We start from the raw sequence: 25,181 nt of genomic DNA, 5'->3' as shown, positions 1-25,181 counted from the left end.
CAAAATTCGCGTTGGGCGACGATTGGTGCTTATTTTACTCTTCTACCACGCTATATTGCATATGCTAATGTGGTTCCTTCCTGACATGAAGCCTGTATAGGACCATTTTGCAAAGCAGTTTCAAGCACCGGCATGGCTCAGAGGTTGAATACTGGACTCCCACGCAGAGGGCCCAGGTTCGAACCTCGTTCCATCCTGGAATTTTCTTCTTATTTCGTTTTTTTTTTCTTATTTCGAGCGATACTGGTTACGAACACCGGCGGCGGCGGCGGCAGCGGACAACTACGGCACCAAAACCGGCCGGTGAAATGATCTCATAACAGCTTTCGCTGTAAAAAATGACCTGATTCACAGTGGTCTGAACAAGACTGTGCCCATAAGGCGCGCGTGGCGAGTATGTGTTTTAAATCCCTGGCCCGTGTTCACAGAACCCCGTTCAATTTTAAAGCACTTCATGTTAGACTCACTAAAGCAGTTTACCGTGGGAGCTTAGCAAGTAACACGCCAGACTGCTGCGCTCGCGGACGTAGACGGAACACATGCCAAACCCTACCGCGTTCCCACAGTGGTAACTGCAAGAATACCCACATACTTGGAATATAGTGAACGTTGAGGAACACCCGTTGAACTTATCCTCCACTACTGCGTGCCACACAATTATATCGCAGTTCTGGCACGTAAAACCTCAAATATGCTTTCAGCAGTGTCTTGGCAACGGTACCTTATAGCAGCCTCTGCCTTATTATTGCTTCTGGTGTCAACTAGTTTATTACGAGAAGTGCGGGCATAAATGATAAAACCGTACATCACTAACGTGCTCCTGGTGCGGGAGAGCAACGTGCCTCGCATTCACGATATGAACGAAAGCCATTGCAGTTGTATCTTTCTCCGTTCGGCTGACATATGCGGTGGTGTGGATTGTAGAAAAACTTGCGCCAAGACCGTGGACCGAGGCGTAAGAGAGGAGGGCATCGGCAAGCTGCAAAAATTAACAGAACGTCAATTAGCTTTCATTTACTATTATAGTTGTAAATCACCTAGATAAGAAAATGGGATAATATAACCCCTGCTACTGTGGCCAGTTCTCGGCTGCTTTACGCGCTTGGTGCAGTAGGAGTATTGCAGCCAATATTGCCAACAATGCCAATATTTGGTAATATAATCCTATTTGAACTTAGGATAAATTATGTATCTGCTCGATAACAGTGTTTTCGATATGTATGTTTCTACGCAGATGCAAATGTACGAATGTAAATATGTGCAAATACTGCATGTGAATAGATGTGGATATGAATCTGTACATGTATAGATTGGAATATGCATAGATATCAGTATAGAAGTGTGTAGAACATGTATTTTTTTTCTCTATTTATACTTGCTGTATACTGGTTGTCAGACAAAGAGGGCAGGAATCCCGTCAAGCTGCGGTTGTGCAGCTTTTTGTTCCTTGCCCTTGCATTTTTCTTTGCTTTTTGCTGCAAAAATAGGGAACATGCGAAATAAACTTGAAACTAATGTGCCATTTTACCGTATCGTGCAAAGCAGGAAACAACAAGCTAGGGCGGGAATAAAATCGCAGAACGTAGGGGTCCAAGGCCTACTTTATAGTACACGTGTTTCTTTAATCATATTAGATAAAACAGTAATCAAACTTTTGTGCAGAGAAAAAGGTGTTTTTACGAGCCACAACCTACTATGTTTAGATTTTTTATCTATTTTTACTTATCAGATGCATAACACCCCGAAATCTGAACACTACAGTTATTATAACTGTAACCACAATGTTACTCCCGAGCTTCAACAAAATATTTGGGAATAATTGTATTGTTGCTTTATGACTCAGGATCTCGAGTGATTTTTAAATGCTCTACAGAGTATTATTATTCATTCTTGTTTCGAAGACGAGGAATCATGCCGTAAGTTTGGTAATAACCAAGCTTCTCTCACCCTATTCCTTGTGTTTACGCCATTCAGAAGTTTCCAAGGAAAATATACCAGGCGAACATAGTTCACGCGGCGGGCTGCGAGAGCCATTCGCTGTGTTTAGGCCCTATTTCTTTAAATCAAAGAATCATTAGTCATATCGTTAAGTAAGGTGTAATCTTATGACTTTAAGTTTTTTTTCTCAATCTGCGTTCTGTGCACTCGCATATTTGTACTTACGCATCAATAGATACTCACAGTGTGAATATTTCTGTATATAGAATGTTTTTTAAAGTTATGGGACCACACAAGAACATTCTCTTGAAATCATTGAAAAAAGTATCAGGAAGAGTATTATTGATTTCAAAATATAACGCTGAAGCAGCTATGATGTTTTCTTGAAACATCGAAATAATTTTATTGACCTCTGTTCACCAGTCCTTAAATTACCTGATAGCTGATCTCTATAGCAATTAGCCATCATATAATTACATAGTGTGAATACATCATTACATGTCAAAATTGGAAACTCAATAAAACATCGGTGAAACGGTTTTTAACACTCTGGGCTGTTGTATCAAACTGAGGGAGGGGGTATACCCATTCGGGAATAAAGGAGTACTGACACGATTTTGAGACATCGCAAAAAGACCATTTTACGTCTTCTTGGTATGTAGTGCCAACACTCTGCAAACGCCGGAGTCAGACGACACGTATAAAGTAATTTACATTGATTTTCAAATTTTCGTCGCTCAGCATCTGCAAGCCAGCCCCACTGCAATGGACATTATCCCGACGCGTCAACACAGTTCCACTTGGTTTACAAATTCTGCGCCCTACATGCAGCCTAAATTGCAGAAATCACTGTCGGGGTCGCTGGGCGACAATTTACTAATCGTTGTTTACGTGTACCCCGTAAAAAACGCAGATGACAGATCTGCCACTAGTACGTCGCGAGTTGCTGTCTCCCTGTGACGTCACACTGATGACACGTCACTGAGAAGCCGCCCCCTCGATACCGAAACCGAAAGTGTTTTTTAAGGTATCGGTAATAAAAATATATTCGCCGCATTCCCAGGCAGCACAATACTCTTTTTAGTGTTCCCGACACCAGTGCTTTTATTTAGCGCAACAATCCGATATGTAAAATTCGTGTGAGAACTCTTTTAAGCTTAGCCAAACCCACGGCCAGAACAACAGGAATGTCCTAACTGCGTGCAGCGGCACAGTCACTACAGGCACCAGATCGGCCGATGTGCTAGACGTAGGCATTGTTTCAGTGGATTTAACACCGGGAAAGGCAAATAATGACAAACTTCATACCTCACTCCAAGGGGAACATCATTAGCAACGACAAATCAAGGAAGTTATGCATATGGGTGATGTGAAAGCTCAATTAACGCTAGGGAATGCTTGGAGCTGTATTGGGGTGCGGTGTCGTGATATCAAGCCTCGAGACAGCACGGCCCGTGAAATATATAATAGGCCACCGGCGTGTACACTGCCGCGCACGCCCTCTTGGTAACCTGGCAGCACTATGTTTTAAACAAATTACCATGTGTTCTTGACATTACCATGTGTCCATGAAAGGAGGAAACCGGCTGAGGCAACTGCCTGCATATATCGCATGGCTAGGTCCGCCTACAACCTACAACATCATCCTCTTGCAGCGAGTAGGACTGAATGGTATGATACGAGTGGAACAAAAAGAAATTAGCTTCCTAGTTTCGAAAATAGGGGGCAATGAAAGGGCGTCAGGAAAGGTACTTGGAATACTAGAAGTATTTGTCAAGATAGGTGAGAGATAAGAAAAGGATATGTTACTCAAAAGCATATTGTCACGGTGTCGTGTCGTCGATAAAGGCAGCAGTCAACGTGTTAGACTAAACTCTATTTGGCCGAGAGTTAGTAACAGTCTTTGCGGGCGACATTCGAACACATGAAAATGAGGTTAATAAACACGTGTGGCAATATCGTCGTTCTAAGTGCAGTTTGGTAAGCCATTCCTGCGGGACATCTCAGCTCTAACATCATGAATGAGACCCAGACAGCGAGACAAAACGAATCGCATAACGTTTTCTTAAGAATTACAGTAAAGTACTCCGTACTGGTGCGATGTCGTAGCTTAGAAGGTAAGATGGCGCACTGATAAGCGCTAACGCGCGGGTTCGATTCCCGGCCACAGCGGTCGCATTTCGGAAGTGGTGGAATGCAAGCAAAATCACCCTTGAGCTCATTTGTAAGCAGCGTGTAGAGTTAGGCGAGTTGATACGAGTTCATTCTGGTCGAAATGCGCAGTGGGAGGAGACACGAATAGAAAAGCAAGACAAACCTGTATTTAGATTCGACTGCTGTCGGAGTGGGATGTCAACCGTACGTGCAAAAAAAAATCACGCCATATCCACTAAGTGAATGATGATTGAGGAGCTGGCTCGGAGAAGATTGGGAAAACCCGTGAATCTTCTGTGCAAGTCCTCTACCATCATATGAAGACGTGACACACGTATATATACATATATACACAGTGTTTTAATAATTTACAATTTTGATGAACTATATGCACAATTTACAATTACATACAAATTGATGAAGAACATATACAAGAGAAAGAGAGAGAGAGAGAGAGAGTAACAAAGAGGAATGGCAGGGAGGTTAACCAAGCTTTGGCTCGGTTGGCTACCCTACACTTGGGATGAGGGAGAGGAGGATGATAGAAAGGAAAAGGTAAAGAAGAAAGAAGAAGAGTAAGAAAGAGATGAATGAACAGCGTGAAACTACACAACACGAACTCGCGCTGTTAGTTCACAGGCGCCCGTGAAGTCCGGTGGTCCTCAAGAAGCACAAGAGCACTTTCGTGGCCTTGCGCATATGCGAGACCGTAGGCCAAGGTCCCATGATCTTCTTTTCTGTCAGTGGTCTTGAGTCCAGGTGACGGAGCTTGACTTCCGTACTACGTCGTTGAGCCTCATATGATGGGCAGTGGCATAGAATGCGTTCAAGCGTCTCCTCGTAGGCGCGAATTTTGCATGCCGCACTGCTGGCCATTCCAATAAGACACGAATACGCATTCGTAAATGCCACGCACAACCATATGCGGCACAGTAAAGTTGCATCGCGTCTCGAGAGCCCGGATGGCAAACGAAGTTACAAATTTGGGTCAATCGAATACAGGGGCGCGTTGGAAAAGCCCTGCGTATTCCATTGTAGAAGAGTGATACGGCGTGCAAGTGATTGTAGTCGCCACGCGACTTCAGTTCTCAAGAGTGGTATGCGTGTCCGCAGGTCTTGGTCATGAGCCGATTGTACAGCTTCATCCGCGCGGTCATTGCCGACAATTCCGCAATGACTCGGGAACCATTGAAATATAATATTATGTCCTTCCTCGAGTGCTTGGTGGTTGTCGCGCCTTATCTTGTACACGGATTGTTCGTGTAATCCGTGCCGTAAAGCAAACCGTAGTGTTTGTGAGGCTGACCTGGAGTTGCAAAAGATGGCCCACCGACTAGGTGGCTGCTGAAGGATGTACTTGACCGCACCTTGAAGCGCTGCGAGTTCTGCCGCTGTCGACGTCGTGAAGTGAGAAAACTTGAACTGTAGCAGTATGTTATCAGATGGAACAACCACCGCTCCGCTAGAGCTGTTGGAATTAGTGGAGCCGACGGTGTAAACATGCTTGCGGTCAAAGTAGGTTTCTTCCAGCAGAGGCAAATACAACTGCTTCAGTGCTAGCGGTGACGTGCGTGCCTTCTTAACGAAGCAAGGTGTATGACCGGGCTAGTTGGTATTCCATTCCAGGAACCGATAAGCACACGCCAGGTTCATGGAGACCCCACAAAACAGATGCCGGGCGCATCGCAGGTTTGAAGCCAGGCGGTAATATGTCGTGGTGTTGTGTTACAATACCGCAGAACGAAGCATGGGGCCTCCGCGCTGGCAAACACGCTAAATTATGTGACGGTAGCAGTGACAAATGCCGAATATACGCTCTCAGCGTCTCAACGACGATATGAGTTGTGACCGGCTGTTCTTGTGCGATAGCGATAGTTGCAACTGTCGATGAGCATCTTGGAAGGCCAAGACATGTCCGAAGTGATTGGGCTTGCACGCTCTGTAGTGCGCGGATGTTAGTCTTGCACGCGTTGGACAGGGCCGGGTGGCTGTACCGTAAAAATTCGAAAAAGAGGGCTGTATGAAGCTGCAGCATTGAATACAGATGGTCCCCATAATTTTCCGGCAACGAACCTAAATACATGCTCAACGCATATATGTTTTCTCGTCATATATGCGACATGGGGACTCCAGGTTAGGTCGCGATCCACGACGACACCTAGGAATCTATGGCTGCTCTTATTCGCAATGCCCACGAACTATAGGTGGCGCGCCGTGCTTTTCAACATGGCGCCAGGAGGAGGGTCAACCCGTTTGTTAGCATAGGAACAGATAGGACGTGCGGACGTACGGACCATGCCACTTTCACCGGATGAAGTCATGAGCTGCGCTGAAATGGATATGAGACTAAAATACTTTCCCAAACCATGGAAAGTGCTAAGTACTCGCCACCTAATTATTTGCTGCGAAGTGAAAGGTTATGTTTCAGCTCCGTTACCGTGCATAACGATGCTTTGCGAAATCATGTGCGTGCTACATAAACCTGTATGAACTAGAATTGACGTATGAGCTGAACGGCACTCCGAGGTAGTACGTACCGAACCTGCCTGACGGATTTGCCGCAGTAGTAGGGCCGCCAGCGAGTCGCGCCATCGCTGCTGCGCGTGATGACGGCTTGCAAACATAAAAGTGTTCTGTGATAATACCCCTTCGTCATTACTTGCGCAGTCGGAAACGCGGAGTTACGTCTTCAACGGAACACAAGCATTTAACATGCCATTCAGTAGCGCTTGTGTCACAGCCATGCTGAGACTGTATGTGCAATTCACTTCACTCGCATGTTGCAGGCTCGATCAGCACAATCGAAATATGAATATTGAAAAGAATGCACACGTGTCCTTTTCGCAACGTCGAAGAAGTTAGCCAAGAGGCGTGGATTGTAGCCGTGACTGCACGATCCATCGCTCTAACCATTTCGCTTCGCTGGTCGAGCTCGAGCGTGTTGGCGGCATGCGGCGCTCCATAATATCCACAATAATTATGATACATGCAATGCACAAGAGGAACTATGCTTTTATTTCGATCTCGCTCAAGGATATTATACATTAAATACAATCAAAGTGACTTACGAGTTACGAGCGTGAAAGAACATTAACGCACGAGGGGACGTGAAGTGCAACTCGCTCGTCGTGAGTTAACAGCTGGTGGTTCATCTTCGCTATCACTCTCGGTGCTTCCACAGCCTTCTACGTCCAGTGAAAAATCCTCGTCGTCAAGATGGTTTCTTTCAACATCACTGCTGAAAGCAATCTGAAGAATTTCCTCCGCCGAACGACTTCGACCACTCCGCGTCACCACGTTTACAATTAGAGAGACGTCTGGGCGCGGAGAACGTTTTCCGCTCAGACCGGTCAACAAGCAAATCGCTTGCAGTGTGCTGCCACCTATCAACAACGTACAAAAACAAGCGGCGCAGCGGTGGCTATAAAACCCAACACACGAAGGATGGCGTGGATGGAAAGCGTTCGCTCCACGAAAGGCGTGGAGCAGACGCGTCCTCGAATGATTGAAACGTCGCTCGCACGATTCGTAACAGCGATTTGCTGACAAAGGATAGAGGCCCTATTTTAATGTATCGCCAACTTGAGATCGCTCAGTTATACATGAGCACATCGCGAGCCCGCGCGACCTCCCTCCCGCGTACAGTGTTATGGGACTCATGCAGTAGAATAAACACTGACCAATTATATATGCAAGTAAAACAGGGTGAGCTTCAACTGAATATGTCGGACGATAACATTTAACTTACCTACGTGGCTACAGAAAGCCTCGGGAAGCTGATAGTATGTGTACACTGTGGGCTAGCATTGAAAGCGCGAGTTGCGACGTATTTTCACGAAAACTTCGCGTCTCGCAAGAACGAATCAGATTTCTCGTGTCACGGAGGGCCCGGTTTGTTCAATGATGCAGGGAACATGCAAAGTCGTAGTGTTCCTTTCTTGCCAACGCGTTAACACTGAGGCTAGCACAGCCGAACAAGGGAGCGACTGCATAGTGCCGCCATTTTGTCGTCTACTAACCCTCCTCGAGAGGACGCTCCTGAATTCTGCTCGGTGGCGCCACAGTCTATGGGCATTGCGAATAAGGAATTCATTTGCCTTCGATGCACATTGGGTAGAAGGACATCGGTTTGGGTGTAAATGCCAATGCTGCACATTTTTTTCTGTACCGACAGTCAAACCTTGCCGGCGAATGTATGTAGATTTCAATGTTGCCGCCTTCTGTATTGTTACGCGCACTTGAGGCCGTGTCACGCCGGACGCCCAGATACAGATATCGTCAGCGTAGAAAGATTTATTAGCCGTCTGTTGCAGCGTTTCGGTGAGCCCCACCAGAACTAGGTTGAAAAGAGTCGGGCTCAGCACGCCACCTTGTGGCACCCCACGACTTGTGAAAAGCTTGTTCGTAGGCCCATCTTCTGTTAGGACGAACATGGATCTCTTTGTGAGATAGCTTCTTACGCATCGAAAGACGTGACGTCCAAGTTCTTCTGCTTCGAGAGCTTCAAGAGCGGTCTTGTGGGTCACGTTGTCATAGGCAACTTTCACGTCTAAGGACAGTGGTACCGACAGCCGCTTCTCAGCTTTCTGCTGCTGAACGAAAGTCACCAAGTCAATGACGCTATCGATTGAAGATCGACCCCGCCGAAAGCCAGCCATAGCATGAAGATAGATGTTATATAGTCCTAGGTATCATTCCATGCGTGTCAGCAGCATCCTCTCCATGGCCTTGCCGGCGCAGCTTGCTAGTGCGATGGGCCGGTATGATGCCAAATCAAGCGGACACTTTCCGGGCTTCAACAGAGGCAACAGGCGACTGCACTTCCACTCGTCGGGGACTTCGCCATCATGCCAAGATTGATTGAATATATCCAGGAGACAGCGTTGTGCCTTCGAACCCAGGTGACGTAAGGCAGCATAGGTCACTCCATCTGGACCTGGGGACGACGAGCGCCTGCACGTGTTCAGTGCTGCATGAAGTTCTTCCATAGAGAATGGAATCTCCGTTTGCTGATCTCGTGTAACCGGAACGTCATGTGGTAGAAGGTCGGTCGGTATAGCGATGTCGCCAGCGATCTTGGCACAAAATTCACCAGAGACCTCAAGCTGTGAGCGACGTTGATGTAGTGCCAGCGCCGCGAAGGGATGACGCTGTTGCGGGTGTGAGTGAATGCCTTGGAGAGTCCTCCATACGGGGGACAAAGGCTCGCGGCGATCTAGCGAGTCACAGAAGCTCTTCCATCGTTGTTCCTAAAGTTTGTGCATACGACGCTCGCTGGATTTTCTTCTGAATGCGACTGCATTCTCTGAGGTCATAGATGGATTTCGTGCGTCTATATCGTCTTTCGGCACGCCGGCGGATAGCTTGAAGTTGCTCCAACTCTTGGTCAAGTGCAGTACGTGTTGATGTTTTCAAACACCCCTTCGTAGAAATCTCCATCGCATTACGAATCACTTCTTTAATTGATTCCGGTGGCTCGTGCATGCACTTTTCCTCCACTGACATCTGATATGCTTCCCAGTCAATACGTCTTGAGTGTCCAGGAGAAGGAGAACCGTCCAGGCCTCTTACTGTCACGTACGCGGGAATATGGTCACTGCCGTGAGTTTCAATATCTGTGAACCATTGAACTTTATTGACAATATTATGCGACACTAATGTCAAGTCCAGGCAGCTACTGTAAGCTACTCCTCGGAGATAAGTCGGGCTGCCGTCGTTCAGCACTTGAAGTCCGTGCTCTGATGCAAGATCAACAAGGCTCGTGCCTCTTCCATTTGTCGGGACGCTCCCCACAGTGAATGATGGGCGTTAAAGTCGCACATCAATATCCAAGGTGCTGGAGTCGTTGCAAATATATCCTTAAGGATCTGGTGATCAAGGCGACGCGACGGAGCTATATATGCGCCTATAAGTGTAAACGACAAATTCTTCTTTTTGACATGTAGACACACGTAGTGATTTCCTTCGTTAGGCTCTACTCTTTGGCGAACATACGTGAGCTCTTTACGAATATACACAGCAACTTGACTTCGCTCAATGCATGAAGAAGAAACGAATGATTCATAGCCCGACAGTCGAGCTATTTTTGAAAAATGTGGTTCACAAATGGCGATGATGGGAAACTTGTTCTCAAAAACGAACTGTCTAAATTCAGACATTCTTGACTGCAGACCTCTGGCGTTCCATTGAATTATGGAAGCGCGCTTGACTTGTTGTTCACGGAAAGGCGGATGTGTTGTATGGTGTGTCATCTTGTTACTGCAAGCCGGCAAGTACTGGTTCGAGTGTGTCCAAGACTTGCAGTGCGCATTTAGCTGCAGGTATCTGCAGACTACCCAGGAGAGTGCGGATAACATTCATCTCTGACCTCAGGACCGAAAAACGTGGACGTATTGGGTGGTTAGACTGCCTGCTGTTGACGTAGCGGTTGTGGACTGCGGATGCTTTGGTTCCGTAGGCACGCGTACTCGCGGTAAAGCAGGCCAATCAGTGTCGGATTGTCTTTATTCAGTGCCTTTCTGCACCTCTGGACGAATCACACCTGGCGGCGGGGGCGGTCGCTGTGGTCGTGGCGGCGGCGGTGGTGGCGGTGGCGGCGTAGGTGAAGGCACATTTGGCAGATGACTGTTTTTTTCTTTTATTCGAGCACCGCCGTCGACGGGAACGCCGTCTTTGTACTACCGTTACTGCTTCCGTTCGTGAGATCCGTCCTTCACCATTTGCCTCAGAATGCTCCTCTCCTTCTTGAGCACTGGACAGTCTTTCAATGAGGCATCATGGTTTCCGCTGCAGTTGCTGCATTTTAGGAGAGTTGCTTTGCAGGCCTCCGCTTTGTGGGGTTCGGCGCAACGTGGGCGTGCTGGCTTGTTACACACACCACTAACATGGCCCAGTTTCAGACATTTGTGGCACTGCAGAGGCCTTGGAATGTAGGGTCGGACAACGTGACGAAAATGACCAACCTTCACATGCGATGAGATGCAATCGCCTCTGAAGTTCACCTTGATGCAACGGGAGTTGGCCAGCCGGCATACTTGCAATATGTCCGTGGCCTCAGTAGCTGGCTTTATCAGCACATGAAGATCTGCATTCGGTATAGAAACATCGACGTCATAAATGACGCCCGTCGTCGTGTCGCTATCCTGCGGGATGTAAGCACTGAGTCTGATGTCTCCAAGCTCCGTAACATTTCGCAAGGTATGTAGCGCAGCCGGGCGCTCAACGTCTATGGCCAAGATATTCTTCCGTGGGTTGAGTCTAATATCTTGTATCTCATTAGGTACGATAGCTTCGAGTCGTGCCAATATCACTTGCCTGTTTATGTTCTTCAGGTTGACCGAAGAGTCAACAAGAACAAAGGTTATGGTATGGAGTTTACGACTGCAGGCAGTCTTCACGGTAGAGACGCTAGCTGGCGAAGACGCACCAACCATTCGCCTTTTAGCTTTGCGCTTCACTGCAGGGATGAAATTGTCTTCACTGTCTTCACTACTCGCCGTGTACAGTTCAGTGCTGTCACTGGTGGTGCCGTCATCTCGGCTGTTGCGCTTCCTTGAGGTTGACGTCGAAGGCGACGCGAAGTCTGGGCTGCGTACTGTGGGGTCTGGATCCATCGCTGCACGCAGGAGAGCGATGATCCTCGGAAATTGTTAAAATTGAGAAATGTAATGCCAAACGAAATGAGCAGCGTTCGTCAAGATAAACACTTCGTCGTCGTCTCACATGAGTGAATAAATTTCATTACAAGATCCGGCATGTTTGTGGTCCGGGCTAGACCGCACAGGTAGACACCTGAAGACCTTGTCTCCCTATAGCCTCCCTGGCCTGCTGGATAGCCCATCTTTGGTCTTCGACCTCCGAGCTGAGCAGCACTAGCCGCCACCGCTCCCGGAGGGCCTCAGGAGAACTTGGTGATAGGTTGGGGCATACCCACAGTATATGTTTATACGAAGCCCTTTCTGTTGCGTATAGTTTGCATTTGTTGTCCGGGTATAGGTGGGGGTAGCTCCTGTGGAGGTGCACAGGGTTTGGGTAGGAGTTTGTTTGGAGCTGTCGGTATTCAGATGCCTGTTTCCTGTTTAGACTCTGGTGAGGTGCGGGAAAGACGTGCCTCGTCTCTCTGGAGTGTTGTGTGTATTCTGTGTAGCATGTAAATCTGTCTTTGTGTGGTACGTCGGCACCGCCAGGGATGTTAACCGAGAGGTCCGTTCGGGTTGCGCGGCGGGTTAATTCTCGCGACAACTCGTGGGCCACCTCGTTCGGACTGGAGCTATCAGTCTCTGTGTGCGCCGGGAACCATATTAGGTATTTGGGTTCATCTACTTTCTTTAGTTCCTGGCTATTAACGAGGATTCTGAGGCCTTGTTGTGAAATCCGTCCTTGCGTGAAATTTCGGAGAGCTACTTGCGAGTCACTCAGTATCAATTTGTGTTTGTTGGAGGTGATAGCCATGGCTCGTCTCACATATAAAAGAAATATTTAGCAGCTTCTCATTATCAATTGTCGACACTTGCAGACGCAAAGCCCGTAATGCTCTTTCAATTTGAAAACTGCCCTCGAGACGCGCATGACAAAGTGGCCCTAAAAATAGCTGTCCGACGCACGCCTGGCTGACGAACCGCGTTCCCCGCTCGCCCTTTGGGAATCACCGACCAGGCTAGAGGGAAGACACGACGCGCGTAGCGTCCCTCTTCGCGTTCCACGACGCTTTGAATGGATGGATGCAGGTTACCGCGCGGGACTTCGCCCCAGCCTAAGAAGCCGGCGAGCCAGCTCCCAAAAACTGGCGTTTGCATTGGCTCCAGTGTGGCTCCAATACTGTGTGATATTTTAGGAGTGAAGCTCCTTAGTGTGTGGGTCGTTCCCTTCTCTGTAGTAGTAGTAGTAGTAGTAGTAGTAGTAGTAGTAGTAGTAGTAGTAGTAGTAGTAATGGTAGTAGTAGTAGTAGTAGTAGTAGTAGTAGTAGTAGTAGTAGTAGTAGTATGTATGTATGTAGCCAGCTCTAGTTTAAGGGACACTAAAGAGCAAAACGATTTTTCTCGCATTAGTAAAGTGCTCTTTCACGATACCAAAAACAACACGCTTGCTGCGAGAAGACGCTTACTAAGCTAAAAAACGCGCAAAAAAAAGTGTGGGTGGCGACGCCACCTTAAAGTTTCTGCACTAATCGCCGTGACGTCGCATGTTCTGACTGCGCCTACTAGAGCCTAAGTAGCCTCTAATCGGTAAAAATGAAGTGCATTGTCGTTTGAGGGGGCCATAGACTTAACATACCAGGTTTGGGAGAATTTTGTTGGGCCAATGGCGCCAAAACACGATAAGTGCAGTTTGAAATTCGTGACGTCACGAGGGGAGATTTCGGCGCGAAATTTAAAATTAATCTTTGAACTTGATTTCCTCCTATATTAATAAATCATGATGGTTAGATTAACGACGTTAGAGTTCTCGGAGAACAATTTACCAATTTAAACCGATTCATTGTTCCTTTCTACCCTCCCTTTATTGAATTGCTCACTAGATGAGCAATTCACTAGATATCATCATTTACAAGACATACTAGCGTTCCTTCATTTAATCAAACTAAAAGACATACTTTCGGGCGATATACTCTAGTGATCGTTCAACTTTTCATCTTAATGTCATAATAAACAAATTATTTCTACGAAAAACGCAAAACACACCTTGAGCAAGATGTCTGGTTTGGGGACGCTTTATGTGCAGTAAACGCCGTGCATTGTTCGCGAAGGCGGAGCACTTGTGCAATCGCGTACCTTTGGCTTTCGTTGGGCATGCTACCGACCTGGCGTAGCGGAACGCGAAGAGGAACGCTACGCGCGTCGTGTCTTCCCTCTAGCCTTGCAGTTAATTCTCACAGGAGGAGGAGGAGGAGAGGTTGAGGAAAGGAAAAGGAATTCTCACAGGGCGAGCGGGAATGCGGTCGCTCTTGGCGCACTTTCTCTTTCCCTCGGGAGCGGACACTTTCCCTGCATTTCACCGATCTCAAAGCGGTGATATTGAAGGGACCACGCAAACCAACAGTACAATAAAAGTTTGATGTTTAATATATACATGGTGTTTCACACTCTTTATATGATGTACTGGGCGAATTTCACAGAAGTGTTTCACGGTTTACCTATGATTCCCTCCGGAGCTTCGCCCCACTCATCATCATTCAACCCATGGATATGCTGTGATTTTTTCTCAGAGAAGGGAATAGGGTAATTGAACACACTGTGCCAGATACTGTTAAACTATTTCGCTATCTCGACGATTACATGGTGTTCTTAGGAAGATGAAATTACAGAGACAGCTAAGTGCACTTGGACTGTTCAGCACGCATGACCGAAGTTTGAGGTTTACACTTAAATTCTGGAATGAATTTAGGTTGCAATTTCTAGATCTTCAATTAGAATTTAGGTCAGGTCAGGTCTCTTGGTACTACCAGCCAAGGGCTCGAAAACCGGTGCTTAATTGTGCGTCCAGCCACACGAAGGTGATTAAAATGGGGATTGCTTTCAGTGCTTTGCGAGCAGCGCTCGAAAAATGCTGCGTCCATAAGATAACGCAAAGCTTCGAAAAGCAAGTGGAAATGCTAAGGAACGCTGGGTATCCGAGCCACCTGGTGGACACAGATTGCGGCAAGCTTGAGGGCACGGTAAAAAAAAAGACATGCGACAGAATGCTAGCGAAGAGTCGAAAGAGTTGCATAAATTCGCCGTTGTTTCGTACGTTAATGGCCTTTCCCATGGTTTAAAACAGATCGGGAACAAATATGGGGTTAAAGTAGTTTTTTCTGCGCCTGTTAAACTTTCCAAAGCGTCCAACATGGTCAGTAAAATGAAAGATGGTACGAGTGAGTCACGTCAAATTGATTGAGTATTTCATCAGATGAACAAGTATGTACTTTGCAGGTCGGTGTGGTGTATCAGGTGCCATTAACGTGTGGGAAATCGTATATAGGGGAGAACGCAAGATGCATTAACATGCGACTAAGGAAGCACGAGCGATCGCTGTCTAACGCCCCACCTTTGCATTTAGCAGCGAACTGCCGGCAGTGCGGAGGCGAGGCAGTTTTCGAAGACGCAACAGTTCTGTCGAAAGAAAGTTAGTAGTCGGTAGAATTATTGAGGCGTTCCATATCAGGAAGACAGGGGAGGGATGTATCATCCACCCTTCTATTATTCCTACCAAGGAGGTTAAATTTTCTTAACCTCCTTGATTCTTACTGACAAATAGTATGCATATCTCTGCTCCACGGGGACGTAATCATCCCTGTATACGCAGTTTTTCCACGTGCGCACATTCGTTCTCATGCATTTCGTGCTTGTGATGTTCTTTGACATGGTTTTAAAGCCCGTCGCGTGTCTTCATGATAGCTTTTCAGCTGTCTCATTGATAACACATTGACGTGCTTAGCTTCATGGCTTTTAGCGGCTCCTTTGTTAGCCCATAAGGATACGTGTTATACAGGCTGAGACTCTTAAAAAGGCTGGTTTCATTGTTCAATAAACTCAGTTGTTAGCCTGCACTCGTTTGTCTTGCCTTTCTCTTCGTGTCTCGTCTGACTGCGCAGTTCGACCAGAATGAGCTGATTTGTAGTTCTACGTTAAATCACCCTAGGTGTTAAAAATGATTTCGAAGTCCACTACGGTGACGCAAACATTGCTAATATTGTAATGTCGGCTCCAAAAAACAATCTCGACTTAGGAGAAAATCAGCTTAGCAATGGCAGTTACCTCAAGGTGACGCACAATCGGTGACCCACAATGGCAGCTACCTCAAGGTGACCAAAATACTCTGCCGTTTACATCATGGTGCAAACCTCGCTGCCGCCAGGCCACCCGTATTCCACCCTTTCTAAAGAACATTCTCTTCAGCAACTATTGAGGATATCCCAAATTATTGTCCGACCACTCGTAATTGTTTAGTGTATGGTAATTACTGGTTACATTTCTTTTTCCCTGATAATTCATTAATAATAGGTGCTTCTTGCCTAGTTTTAAGTTTATATGCATTGTAGACACTTCGATCTGGCACCAGATCATTTGTAAATAACTCTGTAAACATTGATAGGGAACACGTACTAATATATCAACATGGGAAAATCCACAATATCTTGAGATATTTTTCAAACATTTTAAAGGTTTTCTGGGTGACAATTTCGGTATTAAGATTATTCGAGACTAATATCTCTGTAAAAAAGAATAATTTAAACAACTCTTATGTGCGTTCAATGGAACTGTAATTGCATTGCCTCATCTACCACTTGAATTTTGAATTTATATATGAATCGGTAGTACTTCATAAAGTGAAAGTGACCAACAATTAGGTTAGTGCTATAAAAAGTAAACAAGAAAAAATATCATACCTGCAGGATATTGGCATCGACGGTGCCTTCTGTCACATTCTGAGAAAGAATTAGGCTTATCAGTAATGAGAGAATGCTCAAGTTTGAGGATGTTAATTGCATGGCGTACTGCTCGTTCACTTGTTTGCAGCACCAGAACACAAGTAAGATTACATTGATTTATTTTACCGAGATACTGCCTCAATTCTAGTAGTTCGGTTCGCTCATGTGGTGTGGCAGCTGCAACGGGATGCGTCTGGAAATGTGGTCCCTCGTCTTGAAGGAAATTCTAAATGCAGGCGTCTTGTCCTAACAATTTAAATTACCCAATCAGCCCGTTACATCTAATGTGCTAATTATTACAATTAATTCCGTGTTATGTGCCAATACTATTAGGTGATTACGAAAAACTTCATTGTGATGGTTTATTTACGGCCTTCTAAGAGTATTCTTCTGTCTAATGCTTTGTAATAATAATTCAAACTTTACGTCCCAAAACCATGGTATGTATATGAGGGACGCCACAGTAGAAAGCTCTGGAAATTTCGGCCGCCTAGTGTTCTTTAACGTGCGCCTAAACCTAAGTACATGCGCCTGAAGGATTTTGTCTTCCTTGAAATGCGGCCACCACGGCCGGAATTGGACCCGCGATCGTTGGGTCAGCAGTTGAGCACCATAACGACTTGACCTCCGTACCGGATACTAATGCTTGTACATGGGTACATATTATTGCATGTCTCCTGCATCAATCTGCGGGCCCGTTGCCAGCGAAATGAACTTGTGTCCTTGTGCTGAAAATCAAATAATTTAGGTAACAAAGCAGCCCTGGCGGAATATGAACGCTGAAAGTGTGCTTCAAATACTGGTTAGATCCGCCGCGTATAATCCGTCGCGGATAATAGATCAGCTGCATTGGTTCAGTGTTTATAGTGCCCGACGGCGGCCCGAATGTGGCGGAATCACATCTCGTCTGCAGCGGCGACATTTCGATGGCGGCGAAACGCTAGAGGCCCGTGTACTTATAGTTAGGCGCACGTTAAATCACATCAGATTGTTGAAATTTCCGCAGTCATACACTTCCTCGTCCACCATAATCATTTCATATCATAATCATAATCATATCGTCGTTTTGGTACGTAACACCCCCAGATTTATTATCACTTCGCAACATTACTTTTGATAGAGTTCTGATTTTCAGTGCCATTTTCAGCGCCATGAGAGAAAAATACTTTCCTTAAAAATATTTGGTGTTATACGGTTGCAGGATGCGTCGTTAATCGATTCTCGTGAAACAAAGACATGAGAGGAAACGACGGATGTCATTTTTTCCCTGGGATTGGTCATTGTGCACAGAAGTTCATGTGCTTGCTTGTTTTTTCACTGCTGCACTTGAAAGAAGACAGAACTAGTACTGAACATGCTCCTACCTTCAGGGTTTATCCTTGCCTCCACTTGTACGGTTACACAGGATCCTTCAAAAAATAATAAAATCGGCCGTTGAGTACTACAAAGTCCACAAGACTATATTATAGCCATTATTCCTCCGTAAGTTGTGCCCACTAATCGAAGCTAGGTAGAATGCTTATTTTTTTATCTTTACCTATCATCCTCCTAAGACCGATATAACACAGAACCATTACTTCTGCTTGCATTTTGCGATAGATATTCGCAAGACCTTTCAGACTGACGCGCGTACGTGCCTATCTCATGATTATCACCGTGTATCTCCGAGCAAAACTGTTAGAAATATTGTCGAACAGGGACATAACGATAAGTGTATTTCGTCACTCGCAAAGTATCCATTCTGTATTTCCGCGCACGTATACATACATATAAAACACGAAAATTTTCATACGCAGTGGGCTTGACACCATCGACGTGCCCACCACTCCCTCTGACTACTCCAATGGGCTCGCTGCCTATAGTTGATTGAGCGCACACACGAAGATTCATATGCGGTATGAAACACACGCACCCTCTAGCGTCTCAGCTTGACCGTACCGCGACTAATACACAACCGCTTGTTCATGGGCCGCTATTGTTGCAATGTTATTGCATTTTAGGACTGGGCACAACTTAGTCGAATTAATTATAGTACTTTTATCTGTTTCCCTGTGTATTCGTTAGCGTCACTTGGAAATGATAATCTTTATCAACTGAAAGTTTCAAACGCATTGACACATAGGCGTCAAAGCATCTACAATTTTTTTGTCTGATGAGTGCCTCAGTCGCTTCATAAATGCATGATGATTGTGCAAGGTTATTACTTTTGCAGCCAAAAAATAATTTGTATTGAATGAGAGACAACAATGACATTTTCGGAGGTGAATATTGCTATTTTCCATTGCGACTCTGAAACATGCCCTAGGTTGGTCAGTTGACGTAAACGTTAGGTATGCATAATTCATGTCTGCCAGCACCGAATGGTGCGTTATCTCCTTTCGAAGTACCACACGACACTCGAGGTTTCATTATTCCTGCCTAGGATCTAGAAGATACTGCCAGCCACCCTGAATCACGAGAAATTCTTAAAAATGCATGGTTTAATTTTGATTCTGCAATTACGCACATTGCGTTATAGCCATTTGGTAAATGGCGTAACTATATGGCATCATGATCACCTTCGAAATGATCAATGCGGTGCAAGTACGACGACGTCTGTGTGTTTTTGTCACAACGCGTGAAGGCTATGACACAATACACTGTCTGTGTCACAGCCCGTGAATGGGATGCCCGTGAATGGGACGAACAACTAAGAAAAGGTTATATGGAGCGCTAACCCTAAGCTCATGCTCAGTCCAGTGACTGTCAGAGCACAGTTGACAAAACACAATAAATGTATATTCCTTATTCAGGCAATCACAAACATTTCACATTCGTGAGGACTTTCCAGTTTACATCACAATAAAACTCAAATTAGTTTTTACAACTTCCTGGCAATTGCCATCTAGCTCTGAAAGCGCATGCACATGCGGTACAAAAAATAAGGGGCCGAATTCCGAAACCTTCTCCTTCGTAAGTGCATTCTCGCATTGGTCATCTGGCTTCGCTTATTATGTCTCGAATCGTGATGGCATGAAATATTCCCTCACTAAAATATTTAGCGTGAGACGCTTTTGTGCATATGGGCCAGGAGATATAATATCCAGTCATTTTCATCAGTGCTTGTTCAAAGATCGCAGTCAGGTCATAATCTTCACGCGTTTCTCGGAGGTGCTTGCTCCACGACCACTGACGCGCATGGCATCACGTTGACTGCGGCGCTGGCAGAGGATTAGGCTTCGGCTGTCGGCTGGTTACATGTCTCCTCTCGGTGCCACTGGCTGTGAGCCTGCTAGAATTTGTTCAGTGTTTGATCAGCTTGATTGCATCACTTCAATGACTTCTAGCCTCCACATGCTTACATCGGTTCTCGCCTGGGTTGAAGATCTGTCAATCAGAGCTGCCCGATCTCATTACAGAGGATGGCTCAGACGGTGCGACAACCTTCACGCAGGATCGGCAGCCGTTTGGCATGGATGTGAATTGGCCTCGTTGAGGCATACATGCACTCTATGAACGCTTCAGGTCTTTCACACCCGTTCAGTTTGAGACTCTGTGGCTGGGTCAGCGCGATTTCTACGGCACTCGTACGATCGCCCTGGAGAGGCGGCCGCTTGTGCGATGTTTTTCGCTGCTACGCGCGCACAGTCGTACAATTGCAAGCGGCTTTAATTTGACGCTGGCATCAAAAGGCAGTGCCGCGCGCTTTGCGTGCGCGCTCGTTCGTGACAACACGATAAGCAGAGGCGAGAGGCGCTAAAATACATCCGTGCACTCTCCTACGGAAATGTTCTTGTTGAAGCTACAGCGACTCGTCCTTCCGCTGTTCAGTTGTGTCACCTGTCTTCATTGTCTGACAATGGCTGTCGAATCTAACACCCTCGTACGGCCTCTTTCGTTCTCTCCCCTTTTCACAGCGGGGTCTATATAAAGGTCTATACATATGATCACTCTTCACAAATGTCATGTTGTCGACGTTGCTGCAAATAAAAATAGAGCAGACCATTCAATGCTGTTTTGCGAAGGTCACGAAGATCAGCACATTAAAGGGTCACTAAGAGCAAAACGATTTTTCTCGTATTAGAAAAGTGTTCTTGCCCCATACCAAAAACACCACGCCTGCTACGAGAGGACACTTAGTAAGCGAGAAAACGCCCAAAAACGAAATGTGGGTGGCGACGCCATCCTAAAGTTTCCGCACCAATCGCCGTGACATCACATTTGTCGACACCGCCTACTAGGGACTACGTAGTTCCTAATCGGTAAAAATGAAGTACATTGTCCTAAAAATACACTTTGAAATCAGTGTCGTCAAGCGGCGAGAGTTTGGCGCGAAATTTAAAAACGAAACTTTGAACTTGATTTATCCTCTTTTAATAAACCTATGATGGCGAAATTAAAGACAGAATTTTCAGAACACAATTTATTGATCTAAACCGATTCATTGTTTCGCTTCAGCGCCCCTTTAACAGACATGTTAGGATTATGAAGAGATGTCTTCGTGAACCGATTTCACTGATAATCGTCTGTGATCGTCTCCGATCATGGTTCAGATGGATTTGAAGTTGGACATGGCGTGCTCATTTGGTCATGTAAATTTGCAAAATGAGTGCGCGCTTTTAGCGCACGTCACAAAATGAACATTACTATCTCGGAACAGTTACAGATGTCTCCTTTCATAAGAGCTGTGGTATTCCTTAATTACCTCTTGAGACTCTCTTAAATTTTGTCAACTAGCAACTACTTTGATATAATTTCCAGATAGCGGGTAACAGTAACAGCGCAAAAACTCGGCTGAGACATCGATGAGTAGGATAATGAATTTCGTCTGCAATGAAATATTATTGAAAGTAAAGTCAATCGTACCATTTTGAGCAGCCTCCATATCAGAAAAGGCGTATGTTGGATAAAGAGAAACGAATGTAACAAGAAAAATTCCCAACAACATGACTGACTGTACGTTTGTAGCCGACAGCGTCTATGTATACGTTCCTCTCGTGTAGCGAGAAAGATAATGGAATGCAACTGCTGATATTCACGCTCCAATTGTGTGACTTTCTAGACGTAAGCGCGACTGATTATTCAAGCCGCTTTTTGTATCTTTTTTGTAATTGTCACTGCAAGCCAGATGTTATTGAATGCTTCCGTCTTGGAAGACTATTTCCTGCCTGTTGTTTAAAGTTGTTCACGGTTAAGTTAATTGATGGGTGTCATGAAAGTTAGAAACACGAGTGCACGTGGCGGTGTCTAATTCTTGCATGGGTTCATTCTAAAAAGACAGGGCGAGCAAACAAGGACACAAGAAAGAAGTCAGGACACCACACACGCCGCGAATGAATACTTACCAACTAGCTCAGCTCTCTGTTATTCTTGCATGGGCCAAGTGTATTCGATGCTAGGCTAATCTTAGCTTGTCGGTACCATTTTGTTATTTGCCAAACAGACACGCCTCGAACGTCAAAGCCATGAAATTAAAATTCGATGCGTCATATTGCACAGATTGTAGTAGACAACTCATATGCACAGATGTTGCAGCCTGGTTTATTTTTAGATATGTTGAAAGAGAGAATAATGTTGCACTGAGACATAATATACCCATTACGTGGGCATTCATTTTACGTGTAACTATCACAGCAAATATTCAATACATATTACACCCCATATTGGAATATTGTGATTTGTTTTGACACACTAAACTTACCGCATGTTATAAAATTTCGCAATCTCAGCTCCTTCTGTGAAACTACAAGGGAGCCAAAGATTAGAAATTAATATTTACTTAGCACTCACAGTTACCTGTTCAAAAGTGTCCGTCATTAAGACGAAAACGATAAATTTTTTATCGGAGCAATAATAACATTGATCATGCATAAAGCGCAGCGCCCTCGGGAAACGACGCGTGAAGTGCAAAGCTAGTCCCGTTTGCTTCTTCTCTTTCGTCCGTTGTTTCCCGTGCTCGCTGCACTTTAGGCATGATGAAGATGTACGAACTCGCTCAAGTTTCTATATTGTTGAAGTAATAGCGTTCCCAGGAAACACTTATGATCTTCGTTTTATGAAGTGCGTCGCTTCATTTTGAAAATCACAGTTGTCACGTAAGAATTGGGCGTTCAACGTGTCGCGATTAACTTGAATGCTCATTTGCCAAGATCCATGCGGGTTTCGTAAAATATCCGCAGTGTTTCTTTAAAGAGCCGAGGCCAGGACATATAGACAATACTTTATAGAGCAAAGGCCAAGACAGCGCGATGGACACATGGTGCTCTGCATCGACCGCTCCTGGCTTTGATCCAGGAAACCGAGCTGTTCCAATTAATATAACGTATGCAGTAGGACACTCTAGCGCTAATAAAAAAAAGGTTTCATCATATAGCTTCGTTGCCTCATGTGTTCAATATGTGACGACGAGAAGGGAACCCGCCGTGGCAGCACAGCACGTAAGGTGTCACGCGCCGCTAAGCTCGAAGGCAAGGATTCTATTCCGGGCAGCCACGGCCACCTTTCGATGGTGTCAAAATGCGAAGGACACCGGTGTGCTTAGGTTGAGGTGCACGTTCAACAACCCCAGATTCTATAAATTATTATGGAGTTCCCCACTACCACTTGTCTTATATTCATATCGTGGTATCGGCCCTAAAAGCAATAGGAAATATCATTGTTTCGAGAAGGTCATCCACATAAAATGTCAGGTTTCGGTGACCGTAAGCACCGTTACCAAAGGTTATACGATATGGCCCACTCGTATACCAAGGAGCACGAAATGGCGATGTATGACGCGTGATGTTGATATAATCTCTTTTTGTCTTTTGTCTTTCTTTGACTATGTATCTGTACAGTTATCCCACGCCGTCTTATAAATTCGCCGGAGCCTGCTTGTTTATCAGCCTAAGCGACAATATTTGATGTTTGGCGTACATATAAACTTATATCGCTGAGTATCACATCTGAAACGGAATTGCTACCAGTGAGCACTTCGATGGAATGCTGAAAGGTCAACTTTAACAATGCGATGTGCTGCAACCATAAGGTTTGACGCATTCGGCGACGACATATCACTGATGATGTGCATATCGTCCCTTTTTGTTTGTCCTCGCTCATCGCCGCAGCAAAGATATTACATCATACCCCCCATATTTGGACTTTGCAGACTAAGCCATTATGTATGATGCATTGTGAGCATGTCACTTGAAAAGGCGATTAGCGCCTAGGAAATCCACTTGCCAAGAGCCAGCGCTTCCACCTAATGCTTCAGGGTTAGTATGAACAGGAATATACGATGTAGTTTTAGGTTCGTCGCAGAGAGTGGCATATGCCAAAAAAAGAAAATAAAAACAAAAGGTAAATACACAACGTTAAGGCCGCTTCGCACTACTGGTGCCAATCTGATGGAAGAGCGTAGCTAAGTGGCGTTTATTGTTTTTTTCGTCTCCTTCTTTCTCTTGCTCTCAGTTTCTTATATCTCCTTTTTGTATCTGTCTTTTTCCCATTTCCTTCTTACCTCATTCTTTTTCTTTCTGTCTTCGCATCTGCTCTTTTATTTTTTTCTCGTCTCTGTTTATTTCTGTTTCTCTCTCTTTCTATGTCTTTCTCTGTCCTTCTGCCTTTTCATTTCTTCATTCCCTTCATTTCTCCTTTTCGTCTCTTTCTATTTCTTTCTGTCGCTTACTTTTTGTCTCTCTCCCTTCCTCTCTTTCTATTTCTCTTTCGCTATTTTCTCCGGTATATTCTTTATCTCTCTTTCGCGTGTTTCACGTGCACCACTTCACCGAGCCGAATTTTCATTTAACGCTCGCACCGGCTGTACTCACTAGGGGGGCTTGCCGAATTCCTGTGGCGCGTACCCACCTGTGGTTTGCTGCACGTCGGAGCACAAGCTTCCATTAGCTTAAAGTGTTTCCCTGGTAAACAAAACTCGCAAATATGCTGGATGAAGCTCATGTCTGAGGTTGGGGCTGCGGAGGCTGCGGGACATCGCAAAGGCCGCACTTATTGGCAGGCCCGAAATATCTCAATGTCCTTGCGCTGTCCTTGATGGACAGTGGATTTGCCATTTAATTTGGCTATTCGAGGGTCGCTCAGTCTTGCTTTGAAGGTGTTCACGTACCACATTACTGATCAATAATAAAAAAAATGCGTATTTCACGGTGTTTGCAGTGATTATAGATTTAGCTTTCTGAGATCATACGACGAACATAAGTGAAACTAAATCTTGTTAAGCGAACACCACTTGCAGACTTTTGCAATTTGTCTGTAGAAAGGTTAGTGCTGAGAAGAAACAAAGCACGAAATTTATGTTTACTCTACAGCATAATAATACCAAGCCAGCTCAAATGAATTGTTTTACATGCTTTTTTCTGTAGAGAATAGAAGACCATTGGTGGAATTGTCTCTCAAGGGTTTCCCTAGTTATCATTGGCATATGTGTTTCAGTGCCTCATCAGAGCCATTTAGACATATCCTCCTATTATGGATTTATTTCTTTGTAGAAATTTCAGAACTCACTTGACGAGGCCCTTCGTTCCATTAGCATGCCGTTCATTCATTTCTTAGTGTGAGAAAAATTTGTATTGTTAAAATGATTGACGTCGTTGAGCGAACAATATTTGGACAATACTCGGGCACGTCTGCCATGAAATTTGTTCTTCCTCTCTTCATGATTGACAAAGCGTGCTCCTAGAACAAAATAGTTTAATAATAACGG

The 25,181-nt window shown here is 45.3% G+C and overlaps 1 long non-coding RNA gene across 1 annotated transcript; it reads right to left on the bottom strand.

The window, feature by feature from the left end:
• Positions 1-339: 339 nt before the first annotated feature.
• On the bottom strand, positions 340-21,467 carry LOC119373236 (uncharacterized). The gene is made up of 4 exons (XR_005179791.2): positions 21,347-21,467; positions 17,866-17,910; positions 16,460-16,498; positions 340-979 (listed from the first exon to the last, which is right to left on the bottom strand). It is a non-coding gene; the product is annotated as an uncharacterized LOC119373236 (long non-coding RNA).
• Positions 21,468-25,181: the final 3,714 nt, after the last annotated feature.

The sequence above is a fragment of the Rhipicephalus sanguineus genome, chromosome 11 (genome assembly GCF_013339695.2).
Source record: "Rhipicephalus sanguineus isolate Rsan-2018 chromosome 11, BIME_Rsan_1.4, whole genome shotgun sequence".
Lineage (NCBI taxonomy): Eukaryota > Metazoa > Arthropoda > Arachnida > Ixodida > Ixodidae > Rhipicephalus > Rhipicephalus sanguineus.
This window is presented reverse-complemented; position numbering and strand designations above follow the sequence as displayed.